The following is a 26,549-nucleotide window of genomic DNA, read 5'->3' as shown; positions in this document are numbered from 1 at the left end:
TTGCTGTAGTGTCTCTCTGGAGATCCATGTACAGTTAGAAATTGGGTGATCAACCTAACGAACAAGGAAGCGCTGAACCTCTCCATTATTAGTTAACACAATTTTTTCATCTAAAAAAGCATCAATTTTATCTTTGTATATTGGTGTTTTCATTGAAGAGGTATATTAAAGAGGTCAAAATATAGATCAAGAAGGAAAAGTTGTCGCATTCCTGCTAATTAGCCACTCAAGCTGCTGGTGGGAAATATCAACAACAAACTATTGATTGCCTTCCATTTGCTTGGCACTCGAGCGGTGCCTCCAACGTTTGCTTTCTGTTGGGGTGGTGATCGAACATATGTTGTATCCAGCCCATGGCCCGTTTCGTGTTTAAGTGATTTTAGGTTTTCATCCCATCCACAAAATCATTGTTGATGTTTTATTTGTAGAACATGACCTCTAGACTCTTCTTAGCATGTAGAGAACACTATTTCTCTATAGTTAGTATCAACTTCTTGTAATCTCCATAATTTTGAGTATAAATTCTCTTCCTTTCCTAATCTTATGTTCTTGTGTTGTGATTGCTACTTCATATTGTGTTACATATTTCACCTATCTCTAACAAGTAGTATCAAATCTAAGTTCTCATTCCTAGCGAGGTTTTGATTTTTTGTGTGGCAATCATGAAGTACGATATTCTACTTTTAGATCACAGTACATGATTCTCGTTGTGGTAGATAAAGATGCAAACCTGCTCAATGATGTTTTAATGGGATTTGACAAGATACTTATAACTTGGATGCTAGATGAGAAACAACTTAGGAATTGAAAGGCCCTATCATAGATTCATTATCATCTTTTGAATCATATTCATAAGATGTTTTGAAGGAGAAAATCGTTACTACATTAAGGTATAAGTTTGAGCAATTATGCATGATGAAGAGTAACTAGCAAATTGCATTTGAAGCGGGGTTTGTATTCTCATCATTTGATAAAAGGTACATCATTTGTAGATCACCTAGTCGTTTTTAAGGAAATTATCGCTGATTTGGAAACTTTTAATGCTAAGTATGATGAAGAAGATTTAGAATTGGTTTTGTTGTGTTTGCTTGGCAGCTTCATATATGTCTTTTAGAGACACAATTTTATACAATCGTGATACTTTTATCATTGAAAAAGTACATGATGTTTTGTTTTTAAAGGAAAAGATGTAGCATTTGGTTGAATCTGAAACTCATGGTGAAGGCCTTGTTCCTGGTGGTTATGACAGGGATAGATCGAGGTCTAATGACAGTAATAAAATTTATAACTATTGCAAAAAGAAAGGGCACATTAAGAAAGATTGTTATAAGTTACAAAATAAGGAAAAATTAGTTGCTGCAGATCAGAAGAGAATACAACCAGAAAATTCAAGTGAAGCTAATGTCGTAGAAGATTGCTACAGTGATGGAGAATTTTTGGTTATTTTTTACGGCGATTTCAAATCTGATGAGAATTGAATTCTTGATACAACTTATACTTTTCACTCGTGTCTAAATTCGGATTTCTTTTCAACATATGAAACAGTTTCAAAATGTGTTGTAGTAATAGAAAAATAATACATCTTGTAAGATAGCTAGTATTGAAATAGTCAGAATTAAGATGTTTAATGGGCTGGTCAGAACACATTTGAAAAGAAATCTCATCTCTTCGAGTGCTCTCGATTTAAAAGGGTACAAGTTATCCATTTTGTGACGAAGGGATAAAGAAGATTTCAGTCATATGTCTTGTAGGGTTCTAAAGAATTTTTAGATACCAATTAGCAAAAGTGACGTTGGGTAAGATAGTGATTATCCTATTGGTTTATTGTAGCAGATGATTCAAAAGAAAGAAACGACAGAAAGAACATAGAACGCATAGATACTATTTATTTTCAAAAAAAACGATAATTATATCGTTCTAACTAAAAGTAGATTTGACTATCCACAACTACCCGTCATGCATTCAATATCATTACGTTGTTCAGTGCACTTTTTTTATTGGAAGGACATCTATATTATTTTGAGTTTCAGGAACGACTTCCATGTCATTCTTAGAATGAGTGCACTTTTGCACTAGAACGACTTATATATCGTTTATGTATAGTCATAACGACTTTTATGTCGTTACCAAAATAAGTTAAGTAGTGTGTATTTCATACTGAAACGATATAGAGGTCTTTTTTTATTACAGAAACGGTTTCAATATCGTTATGTTATTCACTCTACTTTTTTGTATTTGAATGACATCTATATCGTTTTGTGCTTTAAGAACTACTTCAATGTCGTAATTAAAATCAATACATTTTTGTACTACAACGATCTTAAACACTTTGTTTCAGAAGGAAGAAAATATATATCGTCATTAAATTGATTGCATTTACATCACCTGTAACTATATGAACGTCGTTTGCATTTCAATAGTGTAAAAGCATTTCAATTGCACAATGACTACAAAATTTAACAAATCATCTTGTGTTTTGAATAAGCACAAAATTATAAAGTTACAAGTCAGGACAATATTACAACATTAATCTCAGACGGTTATTACTCGAGAACTTCACGAATCAAGAATGTTCTGGAAAAAAATTATAAAAATAGAAATGAACGGTCGATTAATATAGTCTTTATGGATCCATTGAATAATTTTGATCATTTATAATCTTAGCATTGTCACAAACTTAGGAACTTGGATTATGAATTATGATGATAAACCAGGAAGTTCACCTAGTATATAAGCTAGCCATTACATTATAATTTCTATCGTACACACATATGTACACACACTTTCGATCTACTTCTTGATGAAACTAAAGGAATAAATTGCTTAAAATGCTGGACCAATTGTTTCTATGTAAAAAATTCATTCACTAGTAGCACTTAAAGAAAAAGGAAAAAAACGACGTTCCCCATTTTTCTTTGGGTCAGGGATGGGAAAGGCTGACACAATATTCGACCTGCTACGTTCAATTTCTCTTAGATCAAAGTTGAGTAAGCATGTCCCTCAAGAGAGCTGCAGTACGAAATCACAAAGTAAACATCCAAGTTTCTAAATCTTTATATTGAAAGCAAGTAAATGAGCTAGATAACACACACGATGGTTATGTAATTTGTAGGAAATAATTCCAAATCAATTATCCATTATAAATATAAATGAAATAATAAAAGAGTATGCTCTAACAAAGCCAAAGTACTAGTTTCTATTTCAACGTATTATTTTATTCCATCTTATTTGGGAATAAAAACATGCAGTCCACTGATATCTTATGACTGTACTCATAACCATTTGAAGTTGTGAATAGATTCTTTAATCATTTGATTTTTCCAATTAAATTTCGAAAATGTTGTGAATTGATGTTCAACACCTCTTTGACTTTATCATATAATTCTACATAAGAAATAGTTTTCGCAACAAGAATATGAGTTATTTTTTCTTTGCCATTCCCTGCATATTTTCATTTTAAACACATTCAGCCGACTACTCATATTCAATTGAAAAATAAACTGATATCCATATCATATTCGCGATGTCCATAACTGTAATTCAATATAAAAATTTCATCAAATTTCAAACATTGTGCAGTACTGATAACGATATGTAAGTCGTTACGGATTGTAGAAAACGACATGTAAGTCGTTATGTACAGACGAAAATTAAATGTATGTTTTACAGTAGATCAATAAAAAAAATAGTCAAACATGCATTTGCAGACTTACATTTTACTCTAACTGGTACAGATAATGAGTAATGAAAAAAGAGTTTGAAAGTAACCCATATCAAAACTCTAATCTAATAATAAAATTAATTCAAAATCATTATTCACAAATAAAAACCATAAACATATATATAACAACATGAAAAAATTATTCAAAAAATGGATAAAGAAACTAACCCAAAAATTGAAAATTACAGCACTCCCTTCTTCTCCAAATGCCCAACAATAATATTGCAAGATTGTATTACCCACTTCAACCAAATGAGTGTTCAAGGAAAAGGGAATGTAGAGTTTATGGTTTCATTAAGTAAAGAAAAATGATGACGACAAAGAAAGAGATTGCATACCTCTATAGTCGATTTTTGAAGAGCAAATGGAAGGAAGGTAGAATTCAATTAGGGTCAAATGGGGATTGAAATGGGAATTAGGGCAGCAATGTCTTTTTTGTATGTAAGGTCATTTTTGTCATTTACAAATTATATTTTTCATTTTCCATATCTTTAGGTATTTTACCCAAATAACTTAGTTTGTGGACTTTTTAAACTAATCTTTTGTTTGACTAGACTTTTTAAATGAAAGCCCCATAATTAATTCATTTATCATAATCCGTAAGACAAGGGAGGTTGCATCAATACCTACCGGCACTTCATTGTGAAAATGATAATAAAAGGCGGTGGTGGAAATTAATCTTTTTCATTTTATTCATCATTATATATGGCTGCAGTTCCGTAATTAAACTTTATGAGACAAACAAGATTAGGGTTTTTAAATAGATTAAAAACTTTAGTCACTGACGACAATTGGATGTTTCAAAATTTGTGCATATGGATAGTGAGAATTTTGTAACACTTTTGAGAAAAAAAATTACATTATTTAGCAAACAAAAAGTAATTGACACATTTCACGTTCTCTCTAAAAGTGATATCATGGTGTAATCTACTAAGCATGATTGATCATTTTTATATATAAATTTATGGGACGATAATTAACAAATAATCATTTTCCTTAATTTAAGTAAATCTAATGATTTGATTTATTAAAATATTCTATATTGATAAATTAAAAATTAAAATTATACGTCAAATTTATTTATGAAATAAAGTTCGCAAATATATGCACACACACTGGAGAGTGGGAGGGGGCTAACATGTTCCTTTTCAGACCATAGCATCCTCTAATAAGCATTCTTGTTGGATTACATTCATAAATATTTCTTTATTTTGGTTGGATTAATTTAAAAATAAATTTACGAAATTTTATTTTTTTTATTCATTATTATTATTTTTTTATTTTTTAAATGAACAATATAACAGCAAGTCATGTATTGGTTATCACACCACAAAATTTTGAACATGTAAGCATGGCCCTTTACATAAAATAATCTTTAATTACGTTTTAATAATATTTGTTAACGTACATAAGTTTATCTTATATAGTGTTACCATGCTCATTAGTTTTATCTGAATGAATGATTGACGAAAGCGACACAATTTTTTTTTAACTTTTACCTTTTATATATATTTGAACAAATAAATTATTTGATCAAATTTATGTATCTAATAAAAGAGTTACGAATAAATATGTTCAACTACAACATGACATGAGGCGAGGTGAGTGAATTCACTTTATTAATATTTATGATGTTTGTTGAAGTTGAATTAAAACGACATTAATTTGAAGTCAATTCATAACCTACCCAAAATATATTTTTTTATTTTACGTTCTCAATATTCTTCGTAGGATCATTTCTTTATAAATATTTCTTTTTAAATCATGTTTGAAATGTTATTATTTACCATTAGCTTACACCCGTATATAGGTCTTAATGGCAGTGGGTAATTGGAACTCAGTGATAATGGTGGTGGTGACGATGATATTCTTAGGACATTGGGTTTAGGGCTATAGTGAATGTAGAAGATGAAATATTTTTTTTTCATTATTTTTTTCTTGCTCATTATTTTTTTTAAACTTTTTCTTTTGGTCTTTTTCATATTTTTTACTTGCTTAGGTGGATGGCATGTCATTTTTCTTTCAACTAATCTTTTCTCCATACAATGCACGGATTGTGCTATTTTTAAAGTAATGTTAATGTATTGAAATATTACATTATAGATGACAGATTTGCACAATTATATTGCAATAACCTATACTAGGGGTGTAAGCGGTCCGATTTTACCTGTTTTTGACAAATTTTCAAATCAAACCGTTTAAATCGATTTGGAAAAAACTCAAACTTAAACCAAATCATTTTAAACGGTTTGAAAAAAAACTCAAACCTAAACCTAACGGTTTGGTCCGATTTTAAACCGCCAATTTCCCTGTATATTTTTTTACCTATCTACTTTTACGCCATTAATTCAATATATATTTATATCTTACTAGTTACTAGCAATAAATCTAAAACAAACTAGATATATCTACTATAAATTTAAGTACCAACTAAATCAAAGGAAAATCACAATAAACTTAAACATAGTTTTTTGTTCACCATTTTTAAGCTAATGGCATTACCATACCGTTACAATAAAAGTCTACTAAATTAATTATAAAGCCAAAAACATGAATGATGTCCAAATCGTGATCATCATATCTGCAAGAAAAAAGGCTATTGATTAGACAGAGAGAATAACCAACCACAATATTAAAAAAGTTATTTATAATATCTAAACATAACAATTATACAAGTTTACGGTTGTATGTTGTTACGAACTCAATTTCTCGCATATACTCAAACATCAATTGTTGTCACGCATGATTCATCGTCTGCATAGTCAAACAAATCCATTCATTGCATGATCATAGTATTAGATACCAGATAGATAAGAGAATCTTCAAAACTATGGTAATAGAAAATATAAATCACCTGCCACAACTTTCATTGAATCATCCAATGCCTCCACTTCATCTAAATATTGGCGCAGCACTATATGTTCCTTCTTAGCTTGCAACCAATTCTTTCCACATATACAAGCCTCAACCATCCGTGCACCTAATGAACTCCTGAAGGAATCAAGTATCCGACCTCCAGTAGAGAATGCAGACTCAGAAGCAACTGTAGAAATTTGAATCGCTAATACATTTTTGGCAATTTGGGAGACAATCTTATACTTAGGAGCATTTATTTTCCACCACATCAAAATGTCGAATGGCTCCTCAGTCAAATCATCGCATCGGTCGGACAAGTAATCTACCAAATCATTTTTCTACAACCTAGCATCTCGATTAAGTCTCGCTTTAAAGATTGAAGGGATGGGTCTAGAAATACCCAAAGTAGGTTGTTGACTTTGACTACTAGTTTGAGACATCTCATTTGATGGTGGAGGCATCATTTCCTTGTAGCAGTTATATAACCTGTGAATTGAATTTTCTACTTTTGCTAACATTTTCTTAGCAATTTCTTCATTATACATGATTTCAAAGCCAACTTTAAGTAATTCCAACTTGCATCTCGGGTCAAAAACTGTTGCTATGAATAACAAGTCATTAAACTTTTCATGATTGCCCCAATACTTATCATGTTTTCTTCGCATGCTAATAGCCATTTTTCCCATCAAACTATTAGGATCTTTAGCTAATTCATTCAACTCCCCATGAATTTCACAAAGCTCTTGAAAAAAAGTGTTAGATGTTACATATAAAGAGTCACTAACTTTCAATGTCATATCATAGAATGTTTTAAGAAACTTCACAAAAATTTGTGCTTGATCCCAATCGAATGGAGTGGGTGAACCCCTTCTTTCATCGCCTATTCTCTCTTCATCAAAGTACTTTGTGTAATTTGCATTACTTTCTAAAGCACCAAATGCTTTTCTAAATATCATTGCAGTGTCTAACATCAAGTAGGTAGAATTCCATCTAGTAGTCACATCTAAACACAACAAAACTCGAGACTCGATGTTAACCTCGTTGCAACTCTCCCTGAACCTTTTCAATCGTGCCCGGGAAGACCTAGTAAACCTTACAGCATTGCGAATTGATGAAATAGAACTACTAATTTCTTTTAGACCATCACAAACAATGAGATTGAGAATATGAGCACAACACCTCATATGAAGCATTTCTCCATCAAGAATTAGACCATGTTTAGTCTCCTGAAAACTCTCTTTCAATTTCGATATTGCAACATCATTAGATGAGGCGTTATCAACAGTCACACAAAAAATCTTTTTAATTCCCCAATCATGAAGACAAGAAATTAACTCCTTAGCCACCATATTACCCTTAAGACTGGGGACTTGAATGAAGCTTATAATACGTTTTTGAAGGATCCAGTCATCATCAACCCAATGAACAGTCAAACACATGTAACTAATATTTTGAATGGATGTCCAACAATCAGTAGTTAAACAAACCCTATGTCTACTCAATTCTTTCTTCAGTTTCTTCTTTTCATCAAGGTACAATTGATATATATCTTTTGCCACTATAACTCTTGAAGGAAATTCAAATGTTGGAAAAAAATACTTTGCATATAATCGAAAACCTTCATCTTGTACATGTCTAAATGGTAACTCTGCCAATAAGAAGTACTTAGCAATCATTTCTCTAATCCCTTTTTGAGTGAACTTAACAACTTGTCCAGAACTAGTAATGCCTTCTAAAACATCATTTTTAGATTTAGTGTAATAACTCATAGTCTTTTGCTTTTTCTCTGGAACCCTATATGGATATTTCTTACATAAGCACTCAATATGGTTTCGCAATGTACTAGTCCCTGCATTTTTGTTGCCATACTTGTAAAGTTGCCCACAGTAAATACACTCTGCCTTTTCATCATGCAGTTTAAAATGATCCCAAACATCAGATCTTTTACTTCCCTTTTTACCCTTAGCGGAATCTGGGTATTGATCAACTTCTACACTATCAACAACTACATTTGGCTCAAGATAATTTTCTTCTTCAGAAAGGTCAACATGATTCATATTTGTGATTCTAACAATAGCAGATTAAAATATAGATATGCTCATATGTCAACAGGGGCTAAATCTTTCCCCTGAACAACAATAAACCAAGATACGCAGTATATAGCTGGCGTAGTTGAATTCCTGAATCATCCATAAGAAACAAAATTGAAGTAAAACAAACTAAAAATCGGAGGCGCATGTATGTGATTTAAAAAAACATTATATTAGCTATGCATGTATATGGATATAAATAGCTAAGAAATTGAATTAATCAGTCTTTAATTTTTTCTGAATGAATACTTGATTACCAAGTGGATATCTACTTGTGAACTTGGAAGCCCAGCTAGAGTAGTAATTATTTTTTGTGACCAGGAGGTTGCATTTAAATGTATACTAGTGAAACAGAACATTCTCCTGAGCAAAAAGTAGTTTCCAAATCCAATACGATGGCTATTCTTATTTCTCTGCATAAACATGGTAACGACACCCCAACTCTTCGATCATCCACCAGTACAGGTAAAAATAGGTCTATCTGCTATCAAGAGGAAAGAAGTGGGTTCAATTTGATTAAGCTCTTAACAAGCATGGTAACAGCACCTCAAGATCATGTCTAAAACTAAGATCTAAGCCACACACATGCTGTACTAAAAACCTCGACCAATTATCTAAATATCCGCGGCCAATTTCAGACAGATTCAATAAATTTAACATGCATAAGATCCAAGGTGCTTGAGCTAAAATTTGTTTTAAACTATTAAGCATAGAAATCCCCAGTTTCTTCCTCTTAAAATAGACTTTCCATTTCTGATAATAACATCTTAGCATCTGTCATAATTGTAAATCATTAGCCGTGCACCACAGAGAAACAGGCAATCAACAGAAGATGAGGATTCAACATAATTTCTATGTTCAGCTAACAGATTATCTCTAAAAACATGTAATCTAAAGGAAATACAATTATAAGCAACAACAGTAAGACAAATTATCTTTGAAACCCCAAGAGAAAAAGAAAATCAAGATGAGCCAGTATGGATCAAATCAGCAAAAATAATCTGCAAAATTCCATAGAAGAACAGATATATATGAACTTTTGAAATGGAAAATTATGGGTTTTGAGTTTTGACTATAACAAAGGTTAACCAAGTGTATATCCTTTTATTACATCATTTTTAGACTAAAAAATTGCAGATTGTAAGGTTTGGTTTGTTTTCAATATGTCAGTAAGAGCCTGATATCAGAGAAGCATCGTCAAAAAGATGTTGAAACTTTGTTGTTCACTATAAATAAGTAAAGCAGTAAACACAGGTTCCCACGCAAGAAGAAGGCATTAAGGAGAAACTGAAAAAAATACACATGTTTGTTCTGAAAGCTAATGTTTCTTATTTTCAATGATTGCAATGTGAACACTTAGGCAATACAAAGGAGAGTATTTTAAGCAAATTACATAATGTAGCTGTAAATCAAAAAAAATTATGAATCCATAAAATCTGCATATAATTCTATAAGATCTGCTCCCATAAAATCTGTTTTGTTAACATATTGTCCCGTAAAATATGCTTTGTTAACATATTATTCCATAAAATCTGTTTTGAAAAAGCTGATGGATCTTCGTGCTGATTTGGATTTTCCTTATTTATAGGATTTGTTGAATCATCAATTGGTTTGAATTTGTTGCCATTAGAGTTCCAATACCCCTCAATTTCTCCCAATAAATTCAGCCAAACTGTGAGTCTTCAAAATTTGAGGATCAAACTAACACTATCTATAATTTCCCCTTTCCAATTCGAATTTTCCTGAAGACATCGAAGAATCGGGTTTGTGTATGGGTTAGGACTTTGAGGTGAGAATGTTCGCAACTATAAAAGAACAATGAAGCCAATATGAAAAATACCTTTAATCGTCCGGCGACACTTGAAGTTGACTGAAGCTTCAGAGACAGCGGCGTCGCGGCGAGAGAGAGTCAAAGAGTGAGAGACGGAGAAACTTGGAAATTGGAATTATGTTTTAGACTTTTAGGGTTTTGTTATTAATGTGACCTGTGAGACGTGTTTGGGTTTTATCTTTCCTCTTTTTTTTTTTCTTTAATCCGTCGGGTCGGGTCGGGTTTATGACTTTATGTGTTATTTATGGTCTTACAGCCCACTTAAAGGCTTAAAATTTCAAAAAAAAAATTATTTTTTAATTTTTTAAGTTTTATATATTTTTTCGCCGGTCCGGTTTGGTTTTAAATCGAAATTAAAATTCTCAAACCTAAACCAAACCATTTTGACCGATTCGATTTGGTTCAAAACCATTTCGTTGACCGAATCCGCGTGGCACCAAACCGACGGTTTCTAAAATGCGATTTCGGTTCGATTTTCCGATTTTGCGATTTTTGCTTACAACCCTAACCTATACCAAATAATTGATAAACCTACCTATTACCACACATCCATTAAAGAACATGACACGGAATCACATCTTCAAAAATTTGCCCACTCCAGCATCATTTTGCCAAACAACGAATGATAATAAGGATATTTACATGTTAAAGAGAAGCATATTATTAGACTCATGCCGAAATTAATATCTTCACCAAAAGGTGGCTTTCTAAAAGGTTAAATCCCAACTTTGAGGGACCCCCCATCGCCCTGTCTCTGGAGTATAGTGAAGGAGGTAAATTGCAAGATGTGCTCCAATAGGCCAGAAAACAAGAGTTTGCCCGTATACTGGTGTCCATAAAGAGTCAAATTCCATATCTCAGGACTCGAACCCTCACACTGCGACTACCAGCAAGATTGAGACTACCTCACTCTATCCTTTGCATCCCTCGGTTATTTCGTTCATTGTGCTAAAGGGTGGCTTTCTAGTAGTGATGTGGAGAGCCTTAAAAGGGTATTTTGACTGGTCCGTTGACCCTGAGGCTCTTATCTTTAGCACAATGAACGAAATGAACGCAAAGTTTAAAAAAAAAAAAAAACACAAGTGAACAAAGCATCAAATTAGACAATTACAAAGATCGTTTTAATTATAAACTATATAATAACTAAAATTAAACGTGTCAATACGGATAGAAGTCATTTTCCTATGTATTGAATCCTATCCAATAACTACAACAATTGCAGGTGATCAAATTGGAATGAAAATCCAGGGTTTCACGAAGGATCACATACTAACTATCACAAAATAGAGTCGTATTTTATAAATTATTTAGTTTAACGAGTGGAATAGTACAACCTTTGACGACAAAATAGTAATAGTAATACCTCAAAATTCTAAGAAACACCTTAGATCAAAAACTAAAAGGTGCTAAAAAATTTAAACATTTAATTGATGTTAATTACTGCAAGAAGTGATTTCCCAATCATATCCCCCAATGAAATTCTTTTGGGGAAGCAAAGTTTTTAACTGATGAAATCAATTTTGCAGAGTTTGGTCTAAAGGGCAATCCTGCCTTCGTAGAAGTAGGACTTGGAATATCCATCCTAGCAAAATCATACAATGTACTCTCTAGATACCGCACAAGTATTTCCAAAGATAGATTTTGGTCGTCTTGTATTTTGCTGCATTCTTTTTTCTTTCTAACAATATACACGTGCAAGATCAAAATACATTTGAATGTATCATAATCTTGTATTAGATTACAAGACCAAAGTGGGGGGAAAAAAAAAAAAAAAAAAATTCAACTTTATGAACATTGATCAAAATACCATCAGAGGTAGCAATGAACTTACGTACTCTAATGCCACATTAAATGGCCATCAAATCTAAAAGCAAACTATTACAGACGGTGCAAGTTTATCAATACAACCAGGAATTCAAATACAATCCAAAAACAACAGTTTGTGAATACCGAATCGAAAGGCTCCCATGGCTTTTAAAACCCTTTCAACATCAACTTGGTCTGCTAATTTTTTATTTTTTGCATTTCTATAAATCTGTCTCTTGGAATACAATGATGCTATTTTTCCATAAAAGATCTCAAATAAAAAATAATAATAATAGTAGCAGTATCAGAGAAACTGAATACTTGATAAGGTTTAAACAAACAATAAGTACGTTATTTCTAAACCATTAGGCACCAAGTAGGTATGCAAAATACGGTGCGGTAAAGTGCAAAGAAATATGTTATTTACATCTAATAGTATGCAATAGTTGATGAAATAGAGTATTACTTGCATACTAATCCTAATGGTTAATTTGTTGTATATTTCTCCTCATCAAAGTCATCAATATATAAATGGAGAATGCTATAACTTCGAATCTAACAATAAATTCTAAATAGTAGTGAACAAAACTACTTGTGCAGTGCAATACACAAACATGAATCATAGACTCCTGCATGCAGTATTTCTTTGTTTCCAAAGGGAAAAGTAGACAAGGAGAAGGTAGACAGCATTAACAGGAAGATGGTTAAAAAAGAGAAGCAGTGGATATAATTTTTAGATTCTTTGGGTGCAAAGGAAGCTTCACCGCCTCAAGAATTGAAAAAATCAGCCGCTAAGCGTTCAATAGACGACATTACAAATTGTCTTCAATCAATTTGTGGGCTATGCTCCAATCTTCCACCTCCCTCTTCAATAAGGCAAAAGAGAATTAGCATTCAATCGGAAGTAGAAAAATGAAAACGAAACTCCCAATAGTAATTATAAGGTAAACTTATAGAAGATTGAAAAAGGAAAAAAAACATAAGCGTACCAATGTATCACTTTTTGGCAAATTCACAGGCTTGAGATTAATAGTGAAATACTTGTAATTACGGAGTATGGAGTGAATTTCATTTGGTCTGAGCCATCTGGTCTTGGCTTCTTCCATTATATCGCTGATGTCCAAATCTATCAATGTAAAAAGGATTGAAAATTATAACTTCAAAAAATATTAAAGTGAACAAGAACATGGAGTACCTTTATTTTATCATTAAAAAGCATATAGTAACACAAATCAGCACATAATCAAATATGAAACAATCAATTAATAGAGACACTATGTCTAGGTATCACTCCAGTCTACATATTTCAAGATAGATTATAAAAACTGACTTGAAAACCATTTATTATAATGTCGAAAACAGTCTAAATAGCATATTCCAACTATTTCAATGCACTGTTGACTCGACATTTCATACGATATACATATTAACTCAATACAATTTGACATTGCTTTAGCCCAATCCATCATAGTCAACCTGAGTGCCCTCATCTGTGTTAGCATGTGATTGGCTAAATTATAGGTAATTTGTATGGAAAGGAGTATATCTTCCTGTATGAGAGAGAGATATTATAGGAGAAATGATTGATATACCTTGATGTATTCCTTTGATATAGGATCTGTGTTATGTAATCTACCTATATAAAGGCTTTCTCCAAGAAGAAATAATGTACACCAAAAAAACCTTAAACTTCAACATGGTATCAGAGCCTATCCCAAACTTCTTTTATAAACCCTAAGCCGCCACTATAGGCTAACCGAATTCCTCATTCAGAATTGGTCCTGAAACAAGGGACCAACCATGGATGACAGAAATACTGATATTGTCACTATGAACCAAACTCCCAACCCAATTGAATTACCCAATCTCAACAGCTTACCATTTGGTTTTAGATTGAACGATACAAACTTCAAAATCTGGTCACGAATGATTGAAGTTCATGCTACAGGATTAAATAAACTTGGCTATTTGAATGGACAGACCCCAAAAGTAGATGAGAAAGATCTTGGTTACTCAAAGTGGTGCACTGAGGATGCAATTGTGCGAGGATGGTTGTTGAAAACCATGGAACCAAATCTCCTTGGCTTGTTTATTGATCTTCCAACAGCCAAGGAAATCTGGGATAGTATCACCCAAACTTTCTATGATGGGGCTGATGAATCCCAATATTATGAACTACGCTGCAAGGCCATGAGGACAAAGCAGAATGGACGTCCAGTCAACATTTATTATGCTGAACTCAACAGTGTTTGGCAAGAAATCGATAAGCGACTCCCAATTAAAATGGTATGCGCCACAGATCTCCGAACTAGACAAGAAGAAACTCAGAAAGATCGGATGTATGACTTTCTTACGGGATTAGATGAGGTGTTTGATTATGTCCGAAGTGATCTTCTCCGAATGAAACCTGTCCCAGGTATTGAAGAATGGTTCAATACTATTCGACGAGAGGCTCAACGTCAAGTTACCATGCTTGGAAAAGGGATACTGGTGAAGGTTCGTCCATGGCAATGGTCTCCAAAACCACCTCGTCTAACTATCGCACTCTTCGAGCTGTTGAGGATGCAGAAAAAGATGAGTTGCATTGCAGTCATTGCAATGGTACTCGCCAAACCAAAGATACTTGTTTTGAAATTCATGGCTATCCTGACTGGTTTCTAGAAAAACGAAAGCAAAATAAAGCACGAAACAATAAGCGTCTAGGCCAAGCAAAGGTAGCAAATTCAATGGATACTATCCCTGGAATAGCTGCTATGACAACAGGTCAAAATGACCATACTGAACCGGGTGAATTACTCTCTTTAGTCAACCACATGTCCTTGAATGACTCTACCACTACCTCAGGTAACACTGGCATGGTTTTTTGTGCATCTGTGGCTCATGATACAAGCTGGATCATTGACTCGAGTGCCACAGACCATATGACTTACGACAAAACTCTATTTCAACACATGACTTATCCCTCCAAGAATAGTGTCATGACAGCCAATGGAGAGCCTCTTCCAGTAATTGGAGCAGGATCTATAGCCCTTAACCCCACTCTTTCACTACATAATTGCTTACTTGTTCCTGCACTATCAAATCATTTATTATCAATTAGTCAGATTACGGAACAGTTAGATTGTGTTGTATTAATGTTTCCCATTTTTTGCCTACTTCAGGATATCCAAACTCAGGCGATTATTGGGCGTGGTACTAAGAGGAGGGGCTATACTATGTAGATGATGTTGCTTCAAGTCATGTTCATCAAGTTCAGAGCCAGACTGATAATAATTTAAAGAATATCTGTTTGTGGCATCATCGACTTGGACACGCCTCCTTTGGTTATTTAAAAAAATTATTCCCATCTTTATTTGGTGATGTTTCAGAATCTTCTCTTAAGTGTAATATTTGCATTTTGGCTAGGAGTCATCGTGCTTCATACACTTCAAGTATTAATAAAAGAATAGCTCCATTTGAATTGATCCACTCCGATGTTTGGGGACCTGCACCAATTACTACTCAATCTGGAATTCGGTGGTTTATTACCTTTGTAGACGATTGCACCAGAATGACTTGGCTATATACTATGCGACACAAGAGTGATGTGCGGAATATATTCCCAATTTTTTATCAAATGGTTCGCACCCAGTACTCTCTTTCAATTAAAGTCATTCGATCAGACAATGGTGGAGAATACCTTAACTCTGAACTCTCCAATTTTTTTCAAAACAATGGTATTCTCCATGAGACTACCTGCCTACGTACTCCACAACAAAATGGTGTTGCAGAGCGTAAAAATAGGCATCTACTTGAAACCACTAGAGCTCTTCTTATTGGTGCTAGTGTTCCTCAAAATTATTGGGCTGATGCTGTAACCTATGCAGTTTATCTCATGAACCGGATGCCATCACGAGTCCTCTCGTTTCACACTCCCCTACATGTATTTGCTCAACATGTTCAGACTCCATCCTTGCTACACTTAGATCCACGTGTATTTGGATGTGTAGCATATGTTCACCTACAAAAAGACCAACGCACCAAACTGGATCCTTGTGCAGTGCGCTGTGTGTTTCTCAGTGTCCATCCTCATCAAAAGGGATACAGATGTTATCATCCTCCGACTCACCATATGTATGTTAGCATGGATATTACCTTCTCCGAAACAGAATATTTTTTCCATATAGATCACTCCACCTCTAGTCCTCGGGGGGAGCCGCAATGTGAGGCTTACAACTGGATTGATCTTCCACAAAACATCGAGTTATCTGGTTCAGAGGGAGTTCAAAGACAAGACCAAGCTCAAAACCAAGACCCAGATACAGCCCTTAAGCCCGATATGGTACATAACTCTGAACATATTTCTGTTGAATCTAGTGAACAACAAGATGACCATGATGAAGCAGCCCCCTCCTCTCCTCAAGTACACGTCCAAGGCCAAATGGATATTCCTGAGGTAAATACACCTGAAAGAGTTTTTTCCCTTCCTTTATTATCTGCTCCATCTTATTCTTTGCCTCCTAGACAAAATCGTGGAAAACCACCTGATAGGTACTCTCCGGATGGAAAAGTGAGATATGCAATCACACAGTATGTCTCTACACATAGGTTGTCACCACAACACCAAGCATTTGTAAATGAGATGGAAAATATAAAAATACCTACAAAGGTTGACGAAGCTCTAAAAAATCCAAAATGGGTAGAGGCAATGCAAGCTGAAATGGATGCACTACAAAAAAATGGCACATGGAATGTTGTGTCACTTCCTTCAGGAAAAAATCCAGTGGGTTTTAAATGGATATTCACCCTCAAGCACAAAGCAGATGGGACAATTGATCGGTACAAGGCGAGGTTAGTAGCAAAGGGGTATACTCAGTCATTCGACATTGACTATCAAGAAACTTTTGCTCCAGTTGCCAAAATGAACACCATCAGAGTCTTATTATCCTTGGCAGCGAATTTTAATTGGCCTTTGAAACAATTTGATGTAAAGAACGCATTCCTTCATGGAGATTTGGAAGAGGAAGTGTATATGCATCTCCCACCTGGATTCAATACTCCACATTCTAGTGGAAAAGTTTGCAGATTGCGGAAAGCATTGTATGGCTTAAAACAATCGCCAACGGCATGGTTTGGGAGGTTCACAGATGCTATGAAAAAAATTGGCTATCACCAAGGCGACTCATATCACACTCTATTTATCAAACGTAAGAATGGTAGAGTTACATTGCTCATTATCTATGTAGACGATATGATCGTAACTGGTGATGACACAGATGAAATGAAAAGGCTACAAGAATGCTTGTCTTCTGAATTTGAAATGAAAGATTTAGGAGGACTGAAATATTTTTTGGGGATTGAAGTTGCAAGGTCCAAGGATGGTATATATTTGTCACAACGAAAGTATATACTAGATCTCTTATCGGAAACCGGTATGCTGGAATGTAAACCAACAGAGACACCTATTGTTCAGAATCATCGCCTTGCCATTTACCCAGAACAAGTACCAACCAACAAGGAAAGATACCAACGATTGGTAGGAAGATTAATTTACTTGTCCCACACACGTCCAGACATTGCCTATGCCGTTAGTGTGGTAAGTCAGTTTATGCATGCTCCAAGTGAAGATCATATGGCTGCTGTAATGAGAATTTTGAGTTACCTAAAGGGAGCTCCAGGAAAAGGACTGACATTCAAGAGACATGGACATATGAAAGTGAAAGGATTTATCGATGCGGATTGGGCTGGAAACATCACTAACCGAAGGTCCACCTCTGGCTACTTTACATTTGTTACTGGAAATCTTGTCACATGGAGAAGTAAAAAACAAAATGTAACAGCAAGATCTTCAGCAGAAGTAGAATATAGAGGTATGGTTGTTGGGATATGTGAACTTTTATGGCTTAGGATCTTGCTTATTGAAATAGATTTCAAGCCAAAGGAACCTATGCTATTATACTGTGACAACCAAGCAGCTCGGGAAATAGCTAATAATCCGGTACAACATGATCGAACTAAACACATTGAGGTAGATCGACACTTCATCAAAGAGAAGCTGAATCTGAAGTTGGTGGACATTCCTTTCATTCGATCAAGTGAGCAGCTAGCAGACATTCTAACTCATGCAGTTTCTACTGAAATTCTTCATAAATCTCTGGACAAGTTAGGCTTAGAAGACATCTATGCGCCAACTTGAGAGGGAGTGTTAGCATGTGATTGGCTAAATTATAGGTAATTTGTATGGAAAGGAGTATATCTTCCTGTATGAGAGAGAGATATTATAGGAGAAATGATTGATATACCTTGATGTATTCCTTTGATATAGGATCTGTGTTATGTAATCTACCTATATAAAGGCTTTCTCCAGGAAGAAATAATGTACACCAAAAAAACCTTAAACTTCAACAATCTGCATGTACAAGTGCACATATATTTGGAATATTGTAATAGTTGGTCTGTTGAGCACAAATTTTTCTTACATAAATGTCTAGTAACTTCAGCATTGCTTACTTAGTTGTCCTGTACTTTTCACAAACTGGTGGCGGCAAAACTTGAAGCTAGGATTGAGCCACTATATTATATTCTAATTATTTATGTATACTCCACTCAATTTTTCAGCATGAAGAATTGATATGTTATTGCCTAATTTACCCTTCCTCCACCCAATTTACAATCTGGTGTACAAGTTTAAACACTTTATTATCCCCAGTTATTCAATTAACTAAAGTTCCCACTACAGCTAATAGGAAGAAAAGAAAACATATAAAATGCCAGCTAACCCGTAAGTGTGTTCATTTTTTTTAAATAGTAAATTGAATTTGATTGAAAAGTTCAAAATCCTGAAGGATATGACATAGCGAAGAGTAATAAAACTGTGATAAATTAAATGATAAAGAAGGAATGTCACTTTAGACACCCCGGGTGAAAATCGAGCCATCAGAGGCGACAGCAGCAGTGTGCTCATGGACACCAGCAATATCAAGCCACCGGAATTTTCGTCGGCGGGCCCCGCGGGACAACAGAAAAGCTCCAGCAGAAGCTGCCTCGGGACCTCAAGTTGTGCTCTTTACCCGTCTTACCTGTTTGACCCGATTGGTTATATCCCCAAACGAAGATTGCGCTCTTTGTGGGGACATTTTCCCACCTTGCATCCCCAAATATCTCGTCGATCTCAATATTTCTTTATTACTTATTATCAATTCCAAACATCCAAGAAGAAATCACAAAACTAATGTAGGATATGGATAATTAACAGTGACTGAAATCAATTTGGGTAATGAGAAATGAGAAATTAGTAAATTTAATTGTTACCTGCCTAAGAATTGAGCCCACGAACAGAAAAATCGAGGTGGGTCTTGGACAGACAGTTGGAAAACTGAGTTTTTTTATAGCATTTATTACTTCAATTTTGCGATCTCCATCCATTAATTGTCTTGAGAAAAAGCGATAGGATTAATCTTGTTGTCCATTGGGGGTACATAAGGGTGTCCATAATGGACACCCTTATGTATCCCCTATGTACTTGTAGCAAAATCCAAAGCGATAGCGGTGTTCGGTATTGGGTGTATGACAGAGAAGACTGTGGTAAAGCTTTAGTTGCACAACCATTGTTCAGAGGTAGTGGCGGCGTCGACGAAGGGAATTTGAAGCGGCTATCGTCGGTGTTGGGCAGACTGAAAGTTTAGTATTTGCTTTACTTTCGTTTGCACTGGAGAAGAAAGAAAAAGTAGCAAATTCCGTTGTAAGCATGGGTTAAACACACCAATGGTGACCCAAATTATTTAATGTCCGATCACTCAATTTATTTTTATTTTATCATCATCATCCAATTTTATATTTAATTTCGTCATGATCGCTCAATTTAATATAATTCATAATGACTACCCAGTTTTTTTACCCATTTACAGTAGTTTTAAAAATGGGTAAAACGATAATTTTACATTATATATATATAATAAATTTTAAAAAATAAAAATAAAATAAAAATTATTTTAAAAAATAAAAATTAAATAAGAACTTATTTTAAAAAATAAAAAATTATTTTAAAAAATAAAATAAGAGCCTATTTAAAAAAAAGTTACATAAGAAAATAAATAAAAATTTATTTTAAAAAAGACGTTACATAGAAAAATAAAATTACATAAAAAAGTTATTTTTTTAAAAAAAAAAAGTTCTTTAAAGAATTAAAATTTAATTTAATTTTTTTCTAAATAAAATCAAAACTTATTTAAAAAACGTTTTAAAATAAAAAAAATAAAAAACTTACTTTGAAAAAACATGACTTAGAAAAATAAAATAACATTAAAAATATAATTTTAAAATAAAAAACTATTATTTTTATTTTTTAAAATGTATTTTATATATATAATGTAAAGTTACCATTTTACCCATTTTCAAATTAATAAAAAAATTGTGAAAAGAAGTTTGGTGGCCATGGCGAAACCTTAAATGAAATTGGATGGCCATAATGAAATAAAATCAAATTGGGTAACCATGATAACACTAAGTATGAAGTTGGTGGCCATGGTGAAATAAAATCAAATTGAATGGCCATAATGATACTAAATTTATAGTCAGGTGATCATGGATGGATTTAACCCTTGTACGAAAGAAAAGCATTGAAGTGGTGTACTTATAGGAGATATTGGCGAACAGGAGATATTGGATGGCCATAATGAAATAAAATCAAATTTGGTGACCATGATAACACTAAGTATGAAGTTGAATGGTTATGGTGAAACAAAATCAAATTGAGTGGTCATAATGACACTAAATTTGTAGTTAGGTGGTCATGGGTGGATTTAACCCTTGTAAGAAAGAAAAGAACTGAAGTGGTGTACTTATAGGAGATATTGGATGGCCATAATGAAATAAAATCAAATTAGGTGACTATGATAACACTAAGTATGAAGTTGAGTAGTCATGATGAAACAAAATCAAATTGAGTGGTCATAATGACACTAAATTTATAATTAGGTAGTCATGGGGTGGATTTAACCCTTGTAAGAAAGAAAAGAACTGGAGTGGTGTACTTACAGAAGATATTGATGAACAGTAATGAGTTAGTTTACTTAGCAAGTTCAGTGTGAAAAGGGAAGAGCACAAATGAATAGTGACTTTGCCGTTCTCTCTTTCAAGAGAGTAGTGATATAAGGGCCTTTTAGTCTTTTTGTTTAAAGAGAAGTTGACTTTATAATGATTGACGAAATTTGATGAAAATGACTTTTTTCAGAGTAAATTGATAACTATGGGGGTTTTGCACCAAAATTTAAAGGTTAGAAACCAACTATACAATAGTCATGTAAGATGTGGACTAAACCCCTATTTGATGTTTATTATAAAGAGAAATTGAAAGAAAATGATGTGTTTAAATATTGATTTTTTGAAAAATGTGTTGTTAAAAGTAGGGTTAGTTTTTCATTGGGAAAATTGCAGTAGTGGTCTCTAACCTTTTCAATTTTTGCAGACTTTACCTTAATCTTTCATAAATATGCATCCAAGGTCCATTTGGACGAAAATCGTCCAAAACACAGTTAGTTGACCTGAAAAATTAAAAAAGAGGAAGTTTGACCATTTTAAGGAGGGGCAATTTCGTCCTTACATATTTTTCCTCATTATATGTTTATATCCCTAAACATTTCCTTCCAATTCATTTATTCTATATATATATATTTATTCTCCCTCTCTCATCTACTAACTGTTAGAAACTTTTTTAGAAAAGAAATGGAAATGAATGCTTGTATCTTGTGGGTTTCCTATGGAGATAAAGACTTCATAGACGAACTTGAACCCTAGAAGAAGGTTTGTCGATTGCCCACGGCATCAGGATGCAAGTGGATGTAATTTCTTTGACTGGTGCCACCCGCCAATGTGTGCAAGATCCAAAGAGCAGATCCCTGGATTTTTACAGGTTAGGAGGGAGATGGAAGCTGAAATAAACATTCTCTATTCTAGAAGCCATAGTGTATGGAAGACAAAATTGATTGGATTTGTATGTGGAGTTTTTTGTGAAATGTGTCTGCAGCTAGATCTGAGTTAGTTTTGAGTTAAGATGTTGGGTTTATGAGTTGTTATGTGGGTCTTTGTGTCACAAATTGTATGGTTTGTGGATTTTTGACTTATTTTCTAAGAATAATAGAATATGTTGTTATTAAGCAGTACTTTGATCATTTTCTCCTATTTTCCTCTTCTTTCCTAAAAGGGAATGAATCAGGGTAAAAGGAAATTTTTTATTGCTAAACGTTATGGAGATGGTGCAGCGATGATCCAAAACCTTTTTCTGAATTATTAAAGACGCTTCCAAACATTATCATTTGTCACAGCAGAAGTCCAAAACCTTTTACGCATGTTGCACCAGAAGTCCTAAACCTTTGAATAAGTTACAATGGTGATCCTTAACCTTTTTCTAGTTTTGTATACAATGTACTAATTACGAACATTTCCACACCTATTCACCTTGAAAACATTAAAAAAAGAAATTCGAAAGTATAACAGTAATGACTGAAATGATGAACATGCAATTTACTTCAATGCCCAATATACATCGCCAAAAGAGCATTATACATAGTCGGTCTAACTTCACAAAAGATAACCATTGTACTAGATTGCGAAATCAGTAACATACCAAAACATCATCAAAAGATTATAGATCATTATAATAGATCATCAGTAGAGCTAAGTATTTTTTCAATGTCTCTTCTTCTTTGCCTCTTTTTGTGCGTCCTTGGATGTAGAAGCTTTTCTCTTGCCTTGTGATGGTGTTGACTATGATTGTGGTTGAGTATTTGCTTCTAAATTTGGCTGGGAACTTGGTTTTGCAGGCAAGGAGACAGTGCATGTTCTTTTGTTATGGCCCATTCCTCTACATGTTCTACAAGTTATCTTCATGCTCGTTCTTGCTATTTTTGTTCCCTCAGGTGGCTCAACTTGGGACCTTTTTCTCATCTTCTTTGGTCTACCTGCATGTTTCTTTTTTACAGGTGGATCAAGATGGTGTCTACCAAGTTTTGGCCATAACTCAGGACTGAATATTGGTTGGATGATTGGACTGTAGGTCTTGAGATAAGTCTCTTTGGTGTAGCATGCATCAACGTACTTGTATATGTCAATGCTCCTAGAAAGCATACTAGAGATTGCATGAGTTAATGGAATTCCAGTAAGTTGCCATTTTCTACATGCACATTCATGTCTTACCAAGTCTATACTCCATCTAATACCATCTTTATTGTTGACCTCAAACTTCTCACTACCAACATAATCCGCCTTCGAGTATCTTGCATCTAACTTGGCTTTCTCAATTATATTTATAATTCTATGATCAAAAGCATGATCCCATCTATGTGCTGCTTTCCTCTTCATATTCATCCTTATCATTAGCTAATGCCTAATTTTCTCTAGCAGTGAGATAATATGCTTTTCCCTTGCAACAAGTGTGGAGGAGTAGAATGCCTCACATAAGTTATTAAGTAGAATATATCACACATTGAATGTTTTTGGAAATGTGATCTGGTCCACTGCACAATGTAAACTCATTGTGATTACACGATTTACGATATAACCAAGTCAATAAAATAGTACAAAATACGAAAAATTTCACTATATGAAACCACTTCAATGCCCTTTGCACAACAAGGAGCATCGATGTTTTCAGAAATTTCAAAATACAATATCACTCACCCCTACACAGGTTCAGGAAGAGGGCCTTGTATGTGGCACACGATATCTTCAACATTAAAGTTGGATTCTGGGCTTCCTTCTTCAGACATCGTTGAAGGTAACTGTTTGCTCCTTTGTCTTTGTTAATGTTAATAGGAAATGTAATTTATCCTTTTGAATGAGGGAAAATGTGTAAGGACATAATTGCCCTTCCTTAAAATGGTCAAACTTCCTCTTTTTTAATTTTCCAGGTCAACTGACGGTATTTTAGATGGTTTTCGTCCAGATGGACTTCGGGTACATATTTATGAAATGTTAGGGACCTCCACTGGTACAAAATAAAGGTTAGGGTAAAGTATGTAAAAAATTAAAAAGATTAGGGACCGTTGCTACAATTTTCCCTTTCTATTTTACGTACAGAATATTTTATTATATGAATGTGTGGTTAAAATGTATATGAGAAATACATAATTTTATTAAAGAGAGGCAAACAAGGGTTAAATTCACCATTATTCCTTATAATTTTTTTTCTTTTTTTTTTTTTTTTTTTTAAAAAAAAAATTATTCACCATCCTTCTCCCCCAACGTATAAATAAAAAAAGAAAAAATCTCATCTCAAACTAATTAGATACTCGATGTCAAACATATCGTTCCAAGTCCAACAATCTCGGATGTGTTAATATAACATGGCTAACTTTTTAATTAAAATCAAAGGGTGTTTCAACACAATATCCAAGGTCTTTAGAGAACAACGCATCATCTTTTCTAGAGTTATTTTATTGGAGTGGATCATCTTTCTCTTTTTTTTTTCCTTTTTTTTTTTTGTCTTTTTAACTACATCCCAGAGATTAAATTATAATCACATAATATTTTCTCACCAAAAGATAAGAAAATTGCACAGTTTCTATAAATAGGTGATACAAAAACTTTACCTTAAATATTTATTTTATAAATATTGTGTTCAATAACATCGTTTAAAATCTGTAATGACATTTGTTAAGAATGACAGCAATATTAAAGAAAATAAAGAAACATCTAGTTTACTTCGCTGCCAAATCATCTCCAATTAATATATCAAACACGAGTAAGTTATTTAGAAATTGTCTTCTACAATTTCATATTGTACTTTGTTAAATGTCCCAATGCCTTCGCTTGTCTCAAACTTTTCCCGCTTTATCCCAAACATGGGCAGCACACTTCAATGAAAAGAGTTGCTCTCTAGTTGTACCAATAGGATAGAAAATTCAAAAGCTTGTGATTGTACCAAAAGGATTGGAAACTATTGACCTCAACAATAATGCATCAACAGAATCTCGACCACCTCCCCTCTACGTCGACATCACCTACACATTGGAACACCCTGTTAAGAGGCGAAGGTCGTCGATCGAGAAAAAGGTTCAACAATCGTTTGCACTCCGATGACCAAGTCAAAGGCCGGACTAAATGTAAAGAGAGTGCAAGAGACGGGAAATGGAGTTTGGATAGGGTTAGGGTTGTGAATAACTCACACTATGTAGGAAAATGGAAATGGGCCGAGTGGGTTTAGTAAGATGGGCCCAAATTCAAGCCCAATAAACAATTGTTTAATTAAATAGGCACAATCAATTGAAAGTCGATGCCATGTCGATATATATGGGATCCCTTCCAATTGAGCATGCCATGTAATTTATAAGTGTAACAATAGTTGGGAAAGCTGCGATCAAGATGATTTTTCTAATACTCCATTTTCGAAAAGAAGAGCGTAAAATTCTTTATCCCTTCCGCAGGGACTAGAAGATTGGATCTAGTCAGCAATGGAACCAGAAAGAGAGGAATTTGAACCCTCCATAAAATGAGCATTCTCAATATTATGGCTTGAAGAGGATTCGAACCTCCACGCTCTTTAGCACGAGCTTTATGAAATATTTACTCATGGGTAGGGCAAGCTCTTCTATTTTGGTTCGTGGGAGTTTATATTAAATAAAGTATATACTTCGACTTTCTTGTGCTAGAACTTTGGTTCAGAATCACTACAAAAAACACCATCGGATTTCAAAGTAGCGCGATCTAATTCAAAGATTTCACCCAAGTGAGCGCGTCTGTTGTTTATGGTTCTAAACTCAACGATGGTAATTAGACACGAGGGTACACTTGTTGCAGGACTTAACCAATTCCAATAGACTTATTGGAGGGCCCCATTAGCATGCAACCAATAGGAATTGAACCGCCAAATTCACCATTTATGAGTTGGGCAAGTCGATTCCATGATTATAAGTTCATTCCACACCAGACCAGACCAAAATAGGGTTATATACATTCTCAAGGGGTCATTCGAGCGTGTGGGCATTAGAGCATTGAGATGACCTTTCCCTGGTGAGCCCATGCTAAGGTTTTAATCAATTCCTACCAATATCCACGCTAGGATATTAAGAACATAAATTCGGTAATTTGACCTATTTTCTAATTGAACGAAGGGTACGAAATCAATCTAATTGATTTTCTGATCAAAAGTACTATGTGAAATCTTTGATTTTTTCCTCTTCTTCTATCCTTATCATTTTTTTATCCATAGAAAAAAGTAGCCAGGCATATCTATTTCTTCATATTTTGACTTCGATGAAGTTTATTTCTT

General features: G+C 34.0%; 1 long non-coding RNA gene across 3 annotated transcripts; it reads right to left on the bottom strand.

Moving 5' to 3' along the window:
* Positions 1–12,784: 12,784 nt before the first annotated feature.
* On the bottom strand, positions 12,785–20,026 carry LOC111401408. 3 transcript variants are annotated; one of them, XR_002704003.1, is made up of 3 exons: positions 19,191–20,026; positions 13,294–13,430; positions 12,785–13,170 (listed from the first exon to the last, which is right to left on the bottom strand). It is a non-coding gene; the product is annotated as an uncharacterized LOC111401408 (long non-coding RNA). The 3 variants fall into 3 exon arrangements; XR_002704004.1 differs by having other exon boundaries at positions 19,595–20,025; XR_002704002.1 differs by having other exon boundaries at positions 19,200–20,023.
* Between the last annotated feature and the right edge of the window lie 6,523 nt (positions 20,027–26,549).

This window comes from Olea europaea, chromosome 10, assembly GCF_002742605.1.
Source record: "Olea europaea var. sylvestris chromosome 10, O_europaea_v1, whole genome shotgun sequence".
In the NCBI taxonomy this organism is placed as follows: Eukaryota; Viridiplantae; Streptophyta; class Magnoliopsida; order Lamiales; family Oleaceae; genus Olea; species Olea europaea.
The sequence above is the reverse complement of the archived record's forward strand: the minus strand, read 5'-3'. Positions and strand labels throughout refer to the sequence as shown.